Below are 17,925 nucleotides of genomic sequence, written 5' to 3'. Positions count from 1 at the left end.
TTTATACCAATAAAAGAGCATTATGTAAAGTAGAGCGAAAGTTTTTCATACTGACCACTGTTCGGGACCTGAAATCTGATGAAGAATCTCCTTACAGCAAAGTATTTATAATCTTCCATTCGCCGAGCTTTATTTGCATCAATAAATTGGATCCCTCCCAAGTCCAACCTGCAAACATAGAAAACGAGTAATTAAACTTAGATTGACTCATGTACCTGATGTAATACAAACGTCCTGCTCACATTTCTTACGTGAAGGGTTTTCAGCTTCTTTAATGTTTGGGTTATTCCCATGACACCAGGATTGCAAAAGCTTTCTTTGGGACTGGTCCCTCTCAGGAAATTAATACTTCTTTCAGACATGAAAGTTCTTTGTTGCTGACAAATGCGCACAATTTCAAAGGATTATTTTTTTCTACTTTGTCTCAGACTCCTGGAGAAGTTGCACAACAAATCACACACACACAAACACACACACACACACACACACACACACACACACACACACACACACACACACACACATACACACACACACACACACACACACACACACATTTAATTAATTGTACAGTATCGGTTGTTCCTAAACTTCAATATAAATAATTTAAAGGATTGCTATAAATGATGTTAATTTCACAACATCTCATATTCAACTTTATTTAAAATGTAAACCTCAAACAGAGTTTCTCCACCTAAACAAGAACCTTAACCTGTAAGCAATTGACTAGATCCCCGACTGCATGGATCATCAGCTGGGCACCGTTCTTCCTCGAGGTTTCGATCCTTTCAGCCCAGGACCTCTCCAAACGGCGGATCCACAACCTCGATCATGGATCCACATCAACAGATGGTACATCAGTAGATCCACAACCTCAGTTGCGTCCAGGCAGTCAGTCAACCCATCAATGCAACATCACTTATTCCAACTTTACTCGCAATAGGATTTAATGTATTATCATATATTTATAACTTTCCTTAAACACTCGATAATATGATAATATCATTAAATCATGCACATCTTACCTTAAATAAACCACATCTACCAACCAGCACGACCACACCACCTACCTCTCAAACTGTACTTCCAATGTTCAAACTGTCATTTATAACGGTTTTTTGCATGCTGCCGTATCCGAGCAACCATGGATTCCTAGCAACATTAATTTGTAGTATATTTAATTATTATATTGTACTGTATTTACATAAAGATCTCATGAATAATATTTTTACTATTCGTATTGTATTTTACTAATTCGATTTGGTGCCTTTTTGTGATATTAAAGAAAACTTGTTTCAATCTGCCAACTGTAGCCCCTGTGCTGGCATACGTCTGACTAGTTGTTGTAATTTATTGACCAGTTCAGAGCTGTGTGTGGTTGCTCTCACAGTCCTAATTATTTCACCTGCAACCGTACCATAAAATAGCTTTTTGGGAATGTTGCTGTCTAAGAAAGGCATTCGGACAATGTGGAATGGAAATGCATCTCGTTTATCAAATAATTTGGTGTGAAATTTATTATTATGGATATCAATTTGTAATTCTAAAAAGGAAACTGAAGTGGAAGTTTGGTTTTCCTTTTTTAATTCAAGTTCTTTTGGATATATGTCATCATGAAGCTGCTCAAATATAAATCCATCATTAATTGCCAACAAATCATCAATAAACCTGAAGATGTTTCCGCATCTTCGTGCAGTTGTTAATTTGTTCCTGCACATGTCCTGAACCCAATCAAACTCGTACATGTGCAGAAACAAATTTGCAAAGAAAGGGGCCGGATCTGAACCCATGGGTATGCCCACTGTCTGCTGGAGCATCTTGTTGCCAAATGTAAAGAAACTGTTGTTCAGCAGAAATCGAATACTTTCTTTGAGTTTACTTTTTGAAAAACTGCATGAATATTGATTATCCTTTTCAGACCAGTGTGCTCTGTTTTGATATACATTAATGTATACTCTATTACCTCCTGCAAATGCTTTATCTATTGCTCTGTCCAATGCGGTTACTAGCTTGTCATGTGGAATGTTTGTGTACAATGTGGAAAAATCAAAAGTTGAAAGACATTTTGCCTTACCCTTGTTGTTAATGTTGTGGACACTGTCGATTGCCGGTTTGGAATTGCCAATGATCCAGAATTTCTTAATACCAGAATAAAGCTTCACTTTTTCATGGTAGTTTTTAAAGCATTTATAGATTAGTTTCATTGCCGCTGTTATACTACCCGACAAAGGTTTCAAACTACATTCTCTACTTGCGATGATGAACCTCATCTTACAAGGGTGGTTGTGCATTTTTGGGATCCAGTAAATGAATGGTAATTTATGGTCTTTATCCGGAACTAACCGTCTTCTCACCGTTGAGTGATTTGTATGGTGTTATATCAAGTCTGTTTTGTTATCGTTACTTATTTTGTAGGTCTTTGGAATTCCCGTGTCTAAGCCCAATTCTTCCAAAAGTGTTTCAATGTAGAATTTTTTATTATTATTATTTATTTTTTTTGTATACAACATCGAGGCTCGTGAAAGAGCTAACATTAATCACACAAAAAGACAACCCATACATAAAACACAAAATAAGGGGAGCGGTGCACAAGATGGGGAGAGAGGGGGAAGGACACAAACACAACATTTGAGAGCAAGGACATCGAGAGAAATGTGGGAGGGGGAGGGCTTTGGGGGAGGTGGGAGAGGAATAAAACACATCAACACTGCAAGGACTTCCAGGAAAGAAGTATGGAATTTCAAAAAAGGTGTATCTGGGGTGAATTAGCGGGGGTAGAAAAGATCAAGGCTTTGGATGGGGGAAGACAAGAGATGGTGGTGAACAGTTGTTTTAAAGACCTGGAGGGAGGAGTAGGATTGAAGGGAGTAGGGGAGTTTGTTCCAGAGGAGGGAGAAAAGGGGAATGAAAGAGTGAAGGTGAGCAGAGGGCCTATATTTTGGCAGTTTAACCATAAGTGGGTTGCTGGCAGATCTTGTGCGACCTGTAGGAATATAAGGGGGACAGAGCACAGAGAGAGCTGGGGGAGCAAGGCTGGAGAGGAGTCGGTAGAAGACAGAAAGACCACCAACCTGCCTGCGGTGAGTGAGTGAAAGGCCCTCGGAGTTAGCTTCATCGCAAGAGATTCCAATGATTCTGAAAGCTTTGGTTTCAACAGCATGAAGCCGAGCGAGGTGTGAGGCAGGAGCACCAGCCCAGAGGGGGGAACAGTATTCCATTGAGCTGCGAATGAAAGCCTTGTATGTGGTGAGGAGCTCAGGTGTGCCAAGGAAGGAGGAAAGTCTCTGTTAAGCAGATCAAGTCTGGATTGTCAGAAGCAACCTGTATGGAGAGATCAGTCAGGTTTGAGCAAAGGCCCCGGATGTTTGAGGTCCATACCGTTAATGAAGAGAGAGGGGGAGCATCGGGTACAGGACAGGGGAGGGGAGGAGTAGGGTAAGATGAAGGATGAGAGGGGGATGTAGGGAGAGCAGTTGATAGTGTGTCAGAGATTACAGAAGAGTTTAAAAAGAGGGAAGGATGAGGAGGACAAAAGGGTTGATGGTGATGGGATGAGGCACAGTGAGGGGTTGTTTGAGGGGGGGCAGCGGAAAGTAGAAGGTTGGGGGAGGTGGAGGCATGAGATGGAAGTGAGACAAAGTGGGATGGAGGCAGCTTTGAGGAGGAGGTGGGAGGGGGGAGAATTTGGGAGGGATGGTTGGGGGGGAGATTAGAAGGGGAGGGGAAAGGTGGGAGATTTGGAGGGGAGGGGCAAGGGGGGAGTTTAGAAAGTGGATGATTAATGAAAGACGAACATTTTTAGCAAATTGGGTTTATTGTGATTTTCAAGTTGGCGATCCGTTTAAGAACGATGTAGGAGGGGTGGAATGAATGTGAATTTAGAGCATGTAGTGATTTAGAATTATAAGAGATTGAATTTTTTTTTGAAATGGAATGAGTTGGAGAGGAAATTGAAAAAAGCCTTTTATATAGGATTAAAAACAGCATGTTGTAATATACCACTGAATAAAACACTGCAGGGGAATGGGGAGAGGGAGCCTAGAGGGACAACCATGAGTCACGTGAGCAGGGCGAAAGATGGAAGGCAAGGAGATAATGGGGGCGGGGCGAGACAGCACACGTGGGCAGAATCACACGATGGGCCAACTTCACACGTGGAGATTGGGAAATAAATGTTGTTTTTTTTTTGTTTTTTGGGGGGTGGGGGGTGGGGGGGTGGGAGGGGGTTAAACGATAGACAAAGAGTAGATGTACAGGGAAGTTTGGGGGAGAAAGGGAAATCTAACAACCTAGCAAAAACAGCGAAGGAAGAAACAAACTTCGACGGGGGGCAGGAAAAGCCTGAGTCAAGGCCGCAACACGCGCGGCAAACAGAAACGATTAATTTATGAAAGCTTAACACCGAGAAACTTCCAAGGGACACACTATAGGTTCACACACCGAAAGAGAAATACAGTTTCGACAAAATACAATAATTGTGAACAATGACTTAACTTTGAAAAGTGGAGAACGTGTGCGGCTTCGAAAATCACTGCCATAGTCTCCGTCGTTTTACATACAAATGCAATATTATTTGCTTTGTCAATTGGAACAATAACATATTGTGTTTGAAGCTGTCTTAAGCCATCACATGTCTCTGGATTGTTTAAAAATTGCCTTTGGATTATTAATTCGAACTTTTCTTTTGAAATCAACAACTCTCCTTTTCACATGTTTCTCTACCTCCTCCAACCATGAAGCAATTTGTGCGTTTGGTACTTTATGTTCATCAATTTGTTCTTTCATCCATTCGCCCAGTCCCATCATTGTAAGTTCCATTGCTTTATTCCAGTTTATTCTTTTATTTTCTCTATAATTTTGTCCTTTTGTAAGTAATGCACGTAATCTTTTATCTTTCACTATTCTGAGATCACCTGTGATGACGTGTTTATGATGTGGATCTTTGAATGCGGAATGTTCACAATTACAATGATGTGTGTTATTTAACAATTCCTCTATATCTATAGATTGTACAGTGTCCTTGTAGTTGAAGATCTTTCCCCAAATTGAATTCCCCAAAGTGTACACAACTCTTGGTCGCTCTTTCTGTTGTATTGTTTCTGGATGTTTACTCCACACTTCCTTATGTTGAAATATTTTCTCGATATTTATCATTTCCACCCCATTGTTATCAAACATAATTTTGATGATATCATTGTCTTTTTTACGATTTACTTTTTTAGGTTTCTCTTTGTACATTTTATGATCAATCATGTCCAGAATTGCTTCCATGTGTTGGATTGGGAGTTCCTCTTGATCTTCCTCTTCCATTAATCTGTTCACGATTTGCCAAACCTCTTTCAGTTTTTGTTTTTTTTAAGTATTGATCTTAATTCTGCTGCTGTTAAGTAATGTGCAGATATTGGATTTGTTAAGATCTAACCATTCATTTACAATTTGTTGTGGTGTGTCTATGATTGGACATTTACGTCCATAGTTATGTACTCTGTGTCTCTGAGAGTCTCATGGTAAGGTGTTAAAAGCAGAAGTGATGATGTTTTGTCCATTTTGCTGTGTATATGTGAGTAGTGTATATATGTTGCTTCTGGGACACTCTCATTTTCCCATTGACTTACATGTTAATTTTTCCCCTCCCTCATTGCCCCTAAACACCTCTATTTCTCTCACCCTGTTCTTTACGAACCTTCTAACCTTTTGACATGTTATCCTTATTCATTAGACCACTTAAACAATGGTCCTTCTGTGTGAACCTGTGATCCTTCTGACCTTATGGACCTTTTAACCTTTTACTCTTAATATCATCTGGTGAATCATCTTTGACCCACTCAAACAACGACCCTACAAATATTTGTTTATGTGTGGGAAATAATTTAATTCTCCTACAACTCTCCTCACCGTCTAATACATTAACAAAAAATATGTTTGAGTTTGGTTCTTTCTCAAGATATTTTAACTGAGCTAAAATAAAATGATAAACCTCCCTCAATGTTATTGTCTGAGCGCCTCCAGTGCCGCCCACTTTTTGGCAAGCTCCGCCCACTTTTTGGTAAGCCCCGCCCACATTTTTACTAGACCTCGCCCACTTTTTACTAGGCTCCGCCCACTTTTGCTAACCCCCCGCCCACTTCTGCTAAGCCCCACCCACTTTGTTAAGTCCCACCCACTTTATAAACTCTTCAGCATTGTATCATTTCCAGGTAATACATTACATCATTTTCAGGGAATTTCCATCACATCATTTCCAGTTAAGACACGCCCAGGTTTGCCCAGGGAATTTCCACAGGAAATGACACACACCCAGCCCTTCTTATAAAAGGCACCGACCACACAGGCTTTTTCAAACACGCTTTCTGCTTCACTTGAGAATGGACTACTATGCCGAAATGGAATGGGATAACTTTGCTATTCCTTGGAGTCCTACTACCTGTGTAGAACTCAACCTTCAGATTGATGAACTGGACTCGAACCTCTTATCAATGGAGGTAAGTTTGTTTATTTATTTATTTATTTATTTAATTTTTTTTTTTTTAATTTTTTTTTTTTTTTTAGATGAGACTCATGTAAGAGTTAACAAAGTTTATTTTAATATTCATAGAGCTTGATTTATACAAATAAAAATATTGTATTAAATTAATACATTGTTATTTTCTTTCACAGGAAATTGTATCTGAGATACGAAATGAAAATTCTGCTTTTAACACAACTTGGGATGAAGTTATTTTTTTGTTTGAAGACTTTTTGAACAACCAAGACCCCCAGAACGAGTTCTACCTTGATGATCCAGCCAAAGAGTTATACCTTGTAGATCCACAAAATCCTGAAAAAGAGTTTTACCATGATGATACTTGTTGTGAGTTATCAAAACAAAACCCACTGAACAAGTTCTACCTTGATGAGTCAGAATACAAGTCATACATTGGAGACCCACAAATTTCTGAAAATTGGGAAACGGGAATTCTCCCTGATGGTCCACAGTTATACTATGTGAGACACATCATAGAAACCCTAAAAAATTGGGCAAGGAGAGTTCTCCCTGATGGTCCGCAGTTATACTATGTGAGACACATCATAGAAACCCTAAAAAATTGGGCAAGGAGAGTTCTCCCTGATGGTCCACAGTTATACTATGTGAGACACATCATAGAAACCCTAAAAAATTGGGCAAGGAGAGTTCTCCCTGATGGTCCGCAGTTATACTATGTGAGACACATCATAGAAACCCTAAAAAATTGGGAAAGGGAAGTTTTCCCTGATTGTCCGCAGTTATACTATGTGAGACTTATCACGGAAACCCCCAATATTTCTGAAAATTGTGGTTCTACCTTGGAGACTTGGAAAGATGGTTATATTTTTGGAGACTCGGAATGGGGGTTTTGTTTTGATGACTCGGATTGTGATACCTATCTTGGAGGCTCAACAGGAATGTGGTTATACCTTGGGAACTTGGAAAGTTGGTTTTATTTTGGAGACTCTACCTGTGGGGTCCATCTTGGAGACTCTTTGCATTCTAAAGCAATGAACAATGTTCTTTGTTTAATGACGCTTGATTTAAGCAATATCAAGAAAGTTCGAGGAAGAAAATGCTGGAAAATTCTTTCTTCCCATTTCTACTTCTTCAAACTTGAAAGCCTTGAAAGACAGAATTGAAAGAAGAGGAGGGAAAAAAAATGAAATACGTATTTAAAAAAGAAGAAAAAAAAAAGATTATGTTAGGGTTAGGGTGGGATTTTGAATGTGAGGGTTAGGGATGGGGTTGGGTTAGGGATGGGGTTGGGTTAGGGTGGGATTTTGAATGTGAGGGTTAGGGTTGGGCTTGGGTTAGGGATGGGGTTGGGTTAGGGATGGGATTTTGAATGTGAGGGTTAGGGATGGGTTGGGTTAGGGATGGGGTTGGGGATGGGGTTGGGTTAGGGATGGGGTTGGGTTGGGGATGGGGTTGGGTTAGGGATGGGGTTGGGTTAGGGATGGGGTTGGGTTAGGGATGGGGTTGGGTTAGGGATGGGGCTGGGTTAGGGATGGGGTTGGGTTAGGGATGGGTTTGGGTTAGAGATGGGTTTGGGTTAGGGATGGGGTTGGGTTAGCGATGGGGTTGGGTTAGGGTTTGTATATTATTATGACTCACTCACACATACACACACACACAAAAGTTAAGCCCCAACTGAAAAGTTGTGGGATTCTGTGTTTGGGGTTCACAGATTTAAAAACGTATCCCCATTATACACACACAAAAGTTAAGCCCCAACTAAAAAGTTGTGGGATTCTGTGTTTGGGGTTCACAGATTTAAAAACGTATCCCCATTATACACACACAAAAGTTAAGCCCCAACTAAAAAGTTGTGGGATTCTGTGTTTGGGGTTCACAGATTTAAAAACGTATCCCCATTACATTTTATTTATTTATTTATTATTTTCAAGGGTATTAACTGCTTACTTGTGTTTTTTGTAATTCTTGCGAGTAAAATGAACCCAAGATTTCTTCTCCATTTAAATCATATAATTTGTAGGTCCAAGGGACTGTATCCATTACATCAATGATTTTAAATAATTCACGAGTCCATTTTTGTGTATAACCTTTCTCAAAATGACTTTTCCATTTGTATATTCTTACAATATCACCAACTTTAAACTTGGGCTTTCTCAAATTAATCTCCTTTTCATATTCTAATTTTGTAAATGTTTCCGATGGTTTTGATTTTGTTGATGAATGAACTGTATTATTGTAATTATCTACAATATCCTGAATTAAATACACCCATTTTTGAGAACCGAGTTGTGTGAATTTTTTATATAGTCTCTCTTTCAAAGTGCGATTAAAACGCTCTATAACAACTGCTTTTCCTTCATTAAAGGTGCTGTATAATTTAATACCCTCCCCTTTAAGAAATTTCATAAATATTTTGTTATAGAACTCTGTTCCCTCATCGGTCCATAACTTTTTTGGTTTCCTTTTATCCCTATCAAATATTAGCTTAAAGGCTAACATTAAAGTATTACCTCTCTTGTTTTTCAACGGAACAACCCAGGCAAATCTACTCCTCAAATCAATAACGGTTAAAGCATACCTGTATCCCCTGTCATTATTCAATTCAATTAAATCAGCGGACCATATGTGGTCGGTGTCTTTGGAATAAACCTTCCTTCTTTTAAACTTTGTGATTATAGGTTTGTGTAATTCATTAGCCAAAAGCTCCTCAGTCTTGATAACATCATTGGAGTCTAATAGTTTTTTGAGGGTGAATAACCAAGACCAAGTTTCAATTTGACACTTATCATTTTTTAAACAATAAACCTATCAACTTTCTCTCTCAATGTAGGATTTTGTATCAAAGACAAATTATATAACATTTCTCTGTCTGCTTCATGTTTTTCATCCAATGTAGCGGTTTTCCCATAAGCAATATCATGCTTCATACACACTTCATCAACCTTATTTATAGGTTTAGACCAAGATTTAGGATTGTCAGCCTCATCTAATCTTTTATCTAGGTTTGTTCCAGGACCACAGAACGAATATCCAGGTAGATGTAATTCCCCTGGAATTCCAGTTGTTGTAAATTTACTTCCTGAGAGAAACCTTTGTATGTCTCCTCCTCTTTTAGGAGAGATGAATTGGCACTTTTTAGAGCCACACACTTGACATATTCCTTTTTGATAAACTCTATTATTTTTAGCTTTAACATAAGAGATATTTTTAGATTTAGTTTTCTTTTTACATTTGAGACAATAACTCAAATTTATTTATCAGAAAAATTCTGACAGAGGATCAAAACCTTTTTGGTTTTCAACATATACATTTCTATCTTAATTTTTAAAACATAAAGAATCCTAAGGAATGCCTTCACTCTCTCCTCCATTTATTTACAAATAAAACTAACTAAAGTCAATAACACCAACATCATCAACCACATAATCTTTTCCTTCTTCTTCTTCTTCACCACTTTCTCGTTTAAATCTCCTCCCTGAAAGTGAAGACATTGACGCCGTTATTCTTGAAAATAATATTTCCATTAGACTTTTCATTTCTTTATTTTCCTCCTCAGTGCGTTGAGTTTGATTTATTTGCTGTAATACCTTCAATCTTTTATTAATCTCACTGATTTCCATCTTTTTATATTTTTCCTCCCTCTCTCTTTGCTCCCTCTCCTCCTTCTCTCTTTTCTCCCTTTCCTCCCTCTCCTCCTTCTCTCTTTTCTCCCTTTCCTCCCTCTCCTTTTTTTCCCTTTCCTCCTCCTTTTTCTCCCTCTCTTCCTTCTCTCTTTTCTCCCTTTCCTCCCTCTCCTTTTTCTCCCTCTCCTCCTTCTCCTTTTTCTCCCTCTCCTTTTTCTCCATTTCCTCCTTCTCCTTTTTCTCCCTTTCCTCCTTCTTCTTTTTCTCCCTTTCCTCCTTCTCCTCCTTCTCTCTTTCCTCCTTCTCTTCTTTAACTCCTTCCTCATCCCTTGCTACCCTTGAGCTTGAGCCCCAAAGAATATTATACATATACTCATCTGGATTTTGAGATATTCTTGTATCTATAATTATTTTTCTCATAATAGGATACCAATAAGATTTGTTGACGATTTCTAAAAGAGTTTTATATTTCATAACTTTGAGAAGTTCATTTTTATTTAATATTTTAAACAAGTCTCTATTTGTGGGTTTAACAATATCAGTATAAGGCCAGTTTTTAATGACAAAATTCCCATGTATATGCTCCAAATCATAAGGTATGTAATACCGAGCACCCTTTTCTTGTAGGTATCCTTGAATACAAAAATTATAATTCTCTTGTAGTCTTCTTCCTGCCATTTATGTATCAGAAATATATGTGAGATTAATATTATGACAGGTAATACCACCCCATCTTCCCACTACCAAATTGGTTTGTATTCCTTGGCTTTCTATCCTTATCTCATGACCTTACTTCTTTGTCATGCTAACCATCGCTATACTATCATATATTTTTCTTTTCTTAAAACCATGTATTTGTTGTTTATTAATTGTACTTCCACATAAATCCTTATCCTCACCAAGTGGATAATATTCTTCTTTACGAGACTGATTAAAATCATGTAGGTCTTCTATGTTTATTGAAAAAGACCAATTATACCCTAAATCAGGCATATCATACCCCCATTTATTAATTCGCATATTAACTATATGTCCTTCTTTATAAAATTCAATTGTAAGCAGGTAGTTAAATTCAATGAGGAAAGGTGTATGGTCAGTATAACCAGGTGTTGTGGTTGTAAATTTTACTTGTTTAACAAAACGTGCTGTTTTCTTTAAAATATATATATTGTGATAAATCACTTAATCTAATTAAGTCATTCGCATCTGTAGGGTTTGGATAACTGATTAATTTATAAGTATTCTTCATATTAATATTTTTACTTACACTATATTTTTGTCGTTCAGCCTGTGCCTTTGTATAATAATTTGATAAATCAATATCCTGAGAGGATTTTCCAAAGATAGAACCATCTTTTCCAACATAAGTCATTTATATTAGATTAAAAATGATATCATAAAAATTTTCATTATTGTTGAGTTGAAATAATACATATAAACATAATTGACCACAACATTTAGAATTAATTTCTTGAACTTGAAATGTTTGATAAACACCATTCTGTAAGAATTGTATTACTTCAACAGGTGGTGGCATACCATAACTATCAAAATAATATTTATCCTGACTATTATGAATACAAACCCAATGAGAACCATTCTGTGTGTCTAAATTCATAATAATATTCTTTGTATTCTTATTTATATGTATTAATTCATCTCTCATACAAATAACCACATTATCAATTTTTAGTGTTTTACAATACTTAGCTAGTTCTATATTTGACGTTGTATTCTTTCCAAATTGTTTAAACCATTTATCCATTTATTTATGAGAAAGATACAATCCATTACCCCGTTTAGTTAGTTTAACACCCGCTTGAGCGATAGAGGAAAGCATATCTCCAACCAACAATCTAGCTTTATCAGGTAGACTTTCAAGTTTTTGAGCAAAATCTACAATTACACCACTTCCACTAATTTGTTTCTCCAACTCCTTGTTATGTCTTTCCAATTCTTTTTGAGCTTTTAGTTGTGCCTTCCTTTCGTTAGCAGTTTTTACCGCTGCTGAAATACCACCAGTCAATGCTCCCGCCGCACTTAAACCAGCAAATAAAGGAATTAGAAACGGGAGAAATCCTCCTCTTGACTCGTCTATTGAATATTTCTTTAACATAGGTTTCGTCATTTTAATTTTAAGAGATCCAACATCATTTAGTGTTTTTACTTGTGTGTGTGTGAGTAAAACATCAATTCTTACAGCTCCTTTTCTTTGAATTGTATTAACATTAATAATACAAGGCTTTTGATTTTGAATACAAGATGTTAATTTATTAAGATTGATTTGATTAACATATACCCCAACCATTTATTTATGAGAAAAAACCTATGTGATATTAATCATAACACCATTATCTGTATTAATCTGTAATTCTGTTTCCTCCAAAAGCAAACAATATGCATTAACCTCTTCACTCTCCCCTCTTTCAATGTATAGAGAAGTATCCACTCGATTAGACTTTATAGTTTCCTTTTGAGAACTCAGGTCAATTGCGTAGATTGTATAAAGTTTTTGAAACGCAACCATATCCAAAATAGGATCATTATTACCATTACTTTCACACACCTTTTGGTAGGACTTGTAGGCTTCCGCATAATCATTTTTTTCCCAATCAATTTCCAATCTATCTCGCGGATAAAATGTGCCATCAAGAGAAACCCGAAGTTGTTTCACCTTAGCATTATCACTCAGCGCATTATTCTTATCAGTGCCTTCATCTCCATCTGGTTTCTTAAAAATGAGCCATAGGTATCGTGGCTTTCCTTGAAGAACACCTAAATTCCAAGTGTAGGTAGTGTGTTCCAGTTTAACGTGTTGACATCTTCTTTTAAGGTATGAAACATTTAGTGGTTTCTTTGAGTTAAGTCTTCTATTTAACATCTCTTCCGTTTTAAGATTAGGAGTATATTCACTAATATACCAACACAAATCATTAATAACAAATTTATTATTATCACCAAAAGCATTTTGAGCCCCAAAAAGCAATCTATTTACATTATCATTCCTTTGTAGTTGAAATCTAATTTTAAGCCCATACAAAACTTTATCATAATCACAAAATCCAAATATACCTTTAAGAGGTACTGCTACGGTAAAACTATTCTCTGCTTTTGTTTCATCATTATACATTGACTTCCTTTGACTATAACCGGGGTCAGCATTTGTTCCCGTTGACATATCAGGAATAAAACCTTCAACAGCTCCCTTACCCATTCTATCACTAAACGAATATAGTGTAAATTTCATCATTTCAGATGTAGCAGAGACATAATCAACCGCTTCAACCTCTTGTGTTCCAATATACAGGCGGACACTGTCAAACATTTTCCAGAAGAAATCATTTACGAGTGTAGCATTAGTATTATTCGCAGCCTTAGTGAATTTAAATTTACACAGCAAGAAACTATCAGCTATATTCAAGTAAGTTTGTTGATTATTTATTTCAAAACTTTTTGTTCCGTTTGAATTCCAGTCTGTTCCTGTTATAGCATTTACCTTAAAATAGTCTTCCTTTTTAGTGGAGTTTGAAATGATAATCGTATCATCCAAATCATAGATACTATCAATCGCTTCCATACTTGTATTTATATAGCATTAAAATTGTTGACACCCTGACCCAAGTATTTTAATGATTTTTTGTCGTTCTTGTGAAGATAGTTGAGTTTTACCTTTTTTTATTTCTTTGATTGCTTGTAATTTATGAGACTCCTTTTGAGCATCTTTTATACTCTTTATAGCACCCGCAACTGAACCCACGGCAGAAGCAGTTGAACCAATTAGGTCTTTATGTTTAAGGATGGTTGAACCAATACCCATTAGAGTATCAATTATCCCATCTCCTTTATTTCGAAATTGATGACCTACACCTCGTTGTCTCTTAGGTTTATAGTATCCTCTCCCAAGAAACATACCTTCACCCTTATAGTATGGTGAAAGGTACATGCCCTCCCCTGTAATTATTTTATATTTTCCCAACTCGTGTTTTCTCACAATAACCATTATTTATTTATTGAAAAACTTCACGTAGGTGAATTCTGATGGATATAATTTCATCATTAAAGGATATCATACGATTATCTTGGTCGGTTATCCTAAAATTTACTCTGTATATGGTTTTTCCTGACACACGTAAATAGACAAGATTTTTTGGTTCCATATTAAATTTATAACCAATCGGGGTTGAGTATGCACTGAATGAAAATATTGTATTTGTTCTTATTCCATCGTTATAAGCACCATCAATCAAATCACAATGAATTAATACTGAATTTATACCGGAGGATATTTGGAAAACATTATCACTGTAAAACGTCCCGTTAGTTTCAATCTTTTTTGAAGAGAAACCCAATAGCTCTCTGAACGAATTTTCAATCGTGAAATCAACTTTATAATTATTTTTAAGCTTAATCGTTGATTTTGAAGTGTGTTTTTGAATATCTTTACCATATTTTTTGGTTCATCACCTTTTTCTTTCATAAGGCGAGAGACTTCTGAAGATATTTGAGAAATCTCGTAAGCTCCAGGTGAAACGGATATAGTTTTATATCCACTTCCTGGATTATAACTAAACTTGTTGTTTTTCTCTGTGATATTAAAAAGGGTATTGTAAGTTTCCATTGACAACAAAGAATCCTCATATGAGGTAAGGGGGTCAAGTTGTAGTGGGTAAGGGAATGATGCTGTGTAATCACTCGTTGTGAAATTAAAACTAAGAATTGTGCTTCTCATCTTATTTAATATCTAATAAAATATCTTTGTATTGACATTTATTAATTATTTTCATATTCATCAACTGATCTAAAATGGCTGAGGATTCATTAAAACAATTGTTGTTTCCAGCCTTCTTACTACCTAACAACAATAATAGCCTATTAACTAATTGTGATGGGTCATTTGGAAGAAAACTAACACCTGAACCAAGCTTACTTAAAGCATCAATAATATGTTTCTCCTTCTCATTCTTCTTACTTTTACCAGCAACAGAAACTCCATAATCAAGTGCATTTAGCAACTCAATATATACCCTATCTTCCTCTCTTTCCATATCAAGTGGTTCCTCAAAATATTTTGAACCGCTGAATCCGGGGTTTGTTAGAAGAAACATTAATCTTGGAGTTAATTTAACATTTGGTTGAGTAGAACTCAAGAACATCAATTCATCATTAAATACCAATACCTTTTCTTTCACAAGATGAAACTGCTGGTTCTTCTGTTGGAATGAGACCTGCTCTGGTTTTTGAATCTGCCAAATATTCATTGTGTTGAATAGGTTCCACTACATAATTAGGGGGTTGATTTACCTCCTCAAGTTTCTGAAATAATTCTTCATCATTATATTCTAATTTTCCAAGTTCTTGTTTTGTTATCTGACTAAAATCTTTGAGCATTTGAAGTTTTTTCGGAGTAAATTCTACCGTGGGAACTGTAGGGTGTTGAGTTTTTAAAAGCGGTTAAAAAAATTTCTCTTGTTTTCTTTCAAAGGCTTCTTCACCAGTTAGTTTCTGTCTCCGTTTCTTCTTTATCTCTTCCTGTTGTTTTACAACTTTTGAAACCAACTCTTGATGTTCTTTAAACTTCCTTGCTCTTTCTTCAGTATTCATTTTCTGTATTTATTTATTGAAAAATATAATTTAATGAATTGTAAAGGTCAATGGGAAAATTTTCCTTTTCTTCATCATTATAGTAAATGTGTTGAAATAAATCCTTTTCTTTAAATATTTCATCAAATTCTTTATTGGTATTAATACGAGTTGTTATTTCTTCTTCACTAATACTTGTATCTCTGCTTTTCATACGTTTGCGTTGAGTCTCCTCATCGATATCAAAACCGAATGATAAAATCTTAACTCCATCACCACACAAATGTTTTATAATTTGTCTCATTCCTTCAGGATTAGTTTCTAAAATCCCAAGACCATTAGATTTTACTTTATTTAACTCACTCTTACAATGTGAATATTTTGTAGAACCAAGAGAGACCTCCTCAAATATTTGACCTTTGTTCCTCAATCGCATATGTTCCTCCATTGAAATGTAGTAATAATCTTTCCCTTCTACTTCTCCTGGTCGCTTTGCTCTGGTTGTAGTACTCACAAAACGAATCATAGGGTGTTTTTAAAAAAAACTTACAATCTTTTCATTTTTACTATTCAAGAGTTTAGATTTATGAAAGTTCTTTCCTGAAGCAGATTTACCCACAAGATTAATAATAATAGTTATCATTTATATATGTAATTATGTTTAAAATAAAAATACATCCTTTAATATCTCATCTTGTTTCACAACATTATATTTATATTTTTCAATCGTGTGTTTCATATAATTTTCAAATTCTTTTTTACTACATAACGTAGAGCAATTATCTCTCCAAAAATTATTTACATCTATTGAATTTAACTTAAATAAAATAAAAGTATTGGCATTGTTTCTTATTGAGCGTCGAGGGAGTTGAAAATATGATTGACTAAGATATACAATTACAAGAAGAATGTCTCCCTCTTGTATAGTAGCTATCCATTACTGTTTGGTTTCTCTCATTAACACAATCATCAAAGATGACGAGGTTCTTTTTTGATTTATCTAAATCTTGAGGTGAAGGTATATCATCCGTATTATCACTGAGAATACAAGTTATGGGTTTTGGTTTCGATTTTGATTTCTGTGTATCACAAAATAATTGTATTATATCTTCAATATTATAATCATTTAGTTTGTTTTGAAGTTTAAATAAACCGATAATGTCTTCCTTTTTAAGACCTGCATTAAAACCCTGTGAGAGTAGTTGATACTCGGGTTGAAAACTAGACTTTGTAAAAATTATTAAATTATCATAATCTAAAAAATTAGGACCAAGGAGCATCTTTAAAAGTAAACAGGTTTTTCCACATCCACTTGAACCAACTAATAGACATCTCAATGAATTTGGAATGTTTTTATGGTTATTAAATTTTATCTTATTTTCCCAAACGGGTAAAAAATCATTCATTTATATATTTGGAAAACAAGTCATCTAACTTTTTTTGAGCTATTTTAGAAACTCTATATTTTATCCTGAGTTCGGGTTTAATTTCAAAATAATTCATTATTTTATTTATATAGTATCTTGTATTAACATTTCCATTAAAATTATTTTGAATAATAAATATCATTAAACCCTTATACATTTCCTCAATACAAATAGTCTCTTCCCTTGAAAGAAATGGTGTATTATCATCACAATACTTAACATTCATCTCTCTTATTAATCTTGTAAAGTAATTCATTTTTGGTTCTAATTTAAAAAGAGTTATATATATTTTTATATTTTTTATTATCATTAATTAAAATTAAATCACAGAAAATACATTGTTTATATGAACCCTCATTATTAAGCCCTATTCTATCACAAGCCGGACAATTCTCTAATTTATCATATGGAGAGTCTGGAAATTCTAAATATCCTTCAGAACTTATCATATTTATATGGTAAATTTTTACTTAAACTAAACGCAAGTTTATTCATTAATAAATACAATGTTTCAAAGCACAAAAGAAAAATTTCAATCAATCTCTACTTCGGTGAAAGATATAGAAAAATATGTCAAAGATGTGAAATTGAACAAAGATAAATATGGAAATTTTTGGGTAAAACCAGTTATGGAAAATAACATGAGCCCCTCTATTTCATTTAAAGGAAGAGCTCTAACTATACCTGGAAAGACATCCATTAAAGTAAATCTAACAAACGTTTCACCTCTACTCCTGGCAATTTATTCAAAGCTTGAAAAAGTGATTGACCACGATACTTTGAAAAAGAATGATAAGACCATCAACAATAC

This window comes from Myxine glutinosa, chromosome 2, assembly GCF_964187855.1.
Source record: "Myxine glutinosa chromosome 2, kmMyxGlut1.1, whole genome shotgun sequence".
Lineage (NCBI taxonomy): Eukaryota > Metazoa > Chordata > Myxini > Myxiniformes > Myxinidae > Myxine > Myxine glutinosa.
This window is presented reverse-complemented; position numbering follows the sequence as displayed.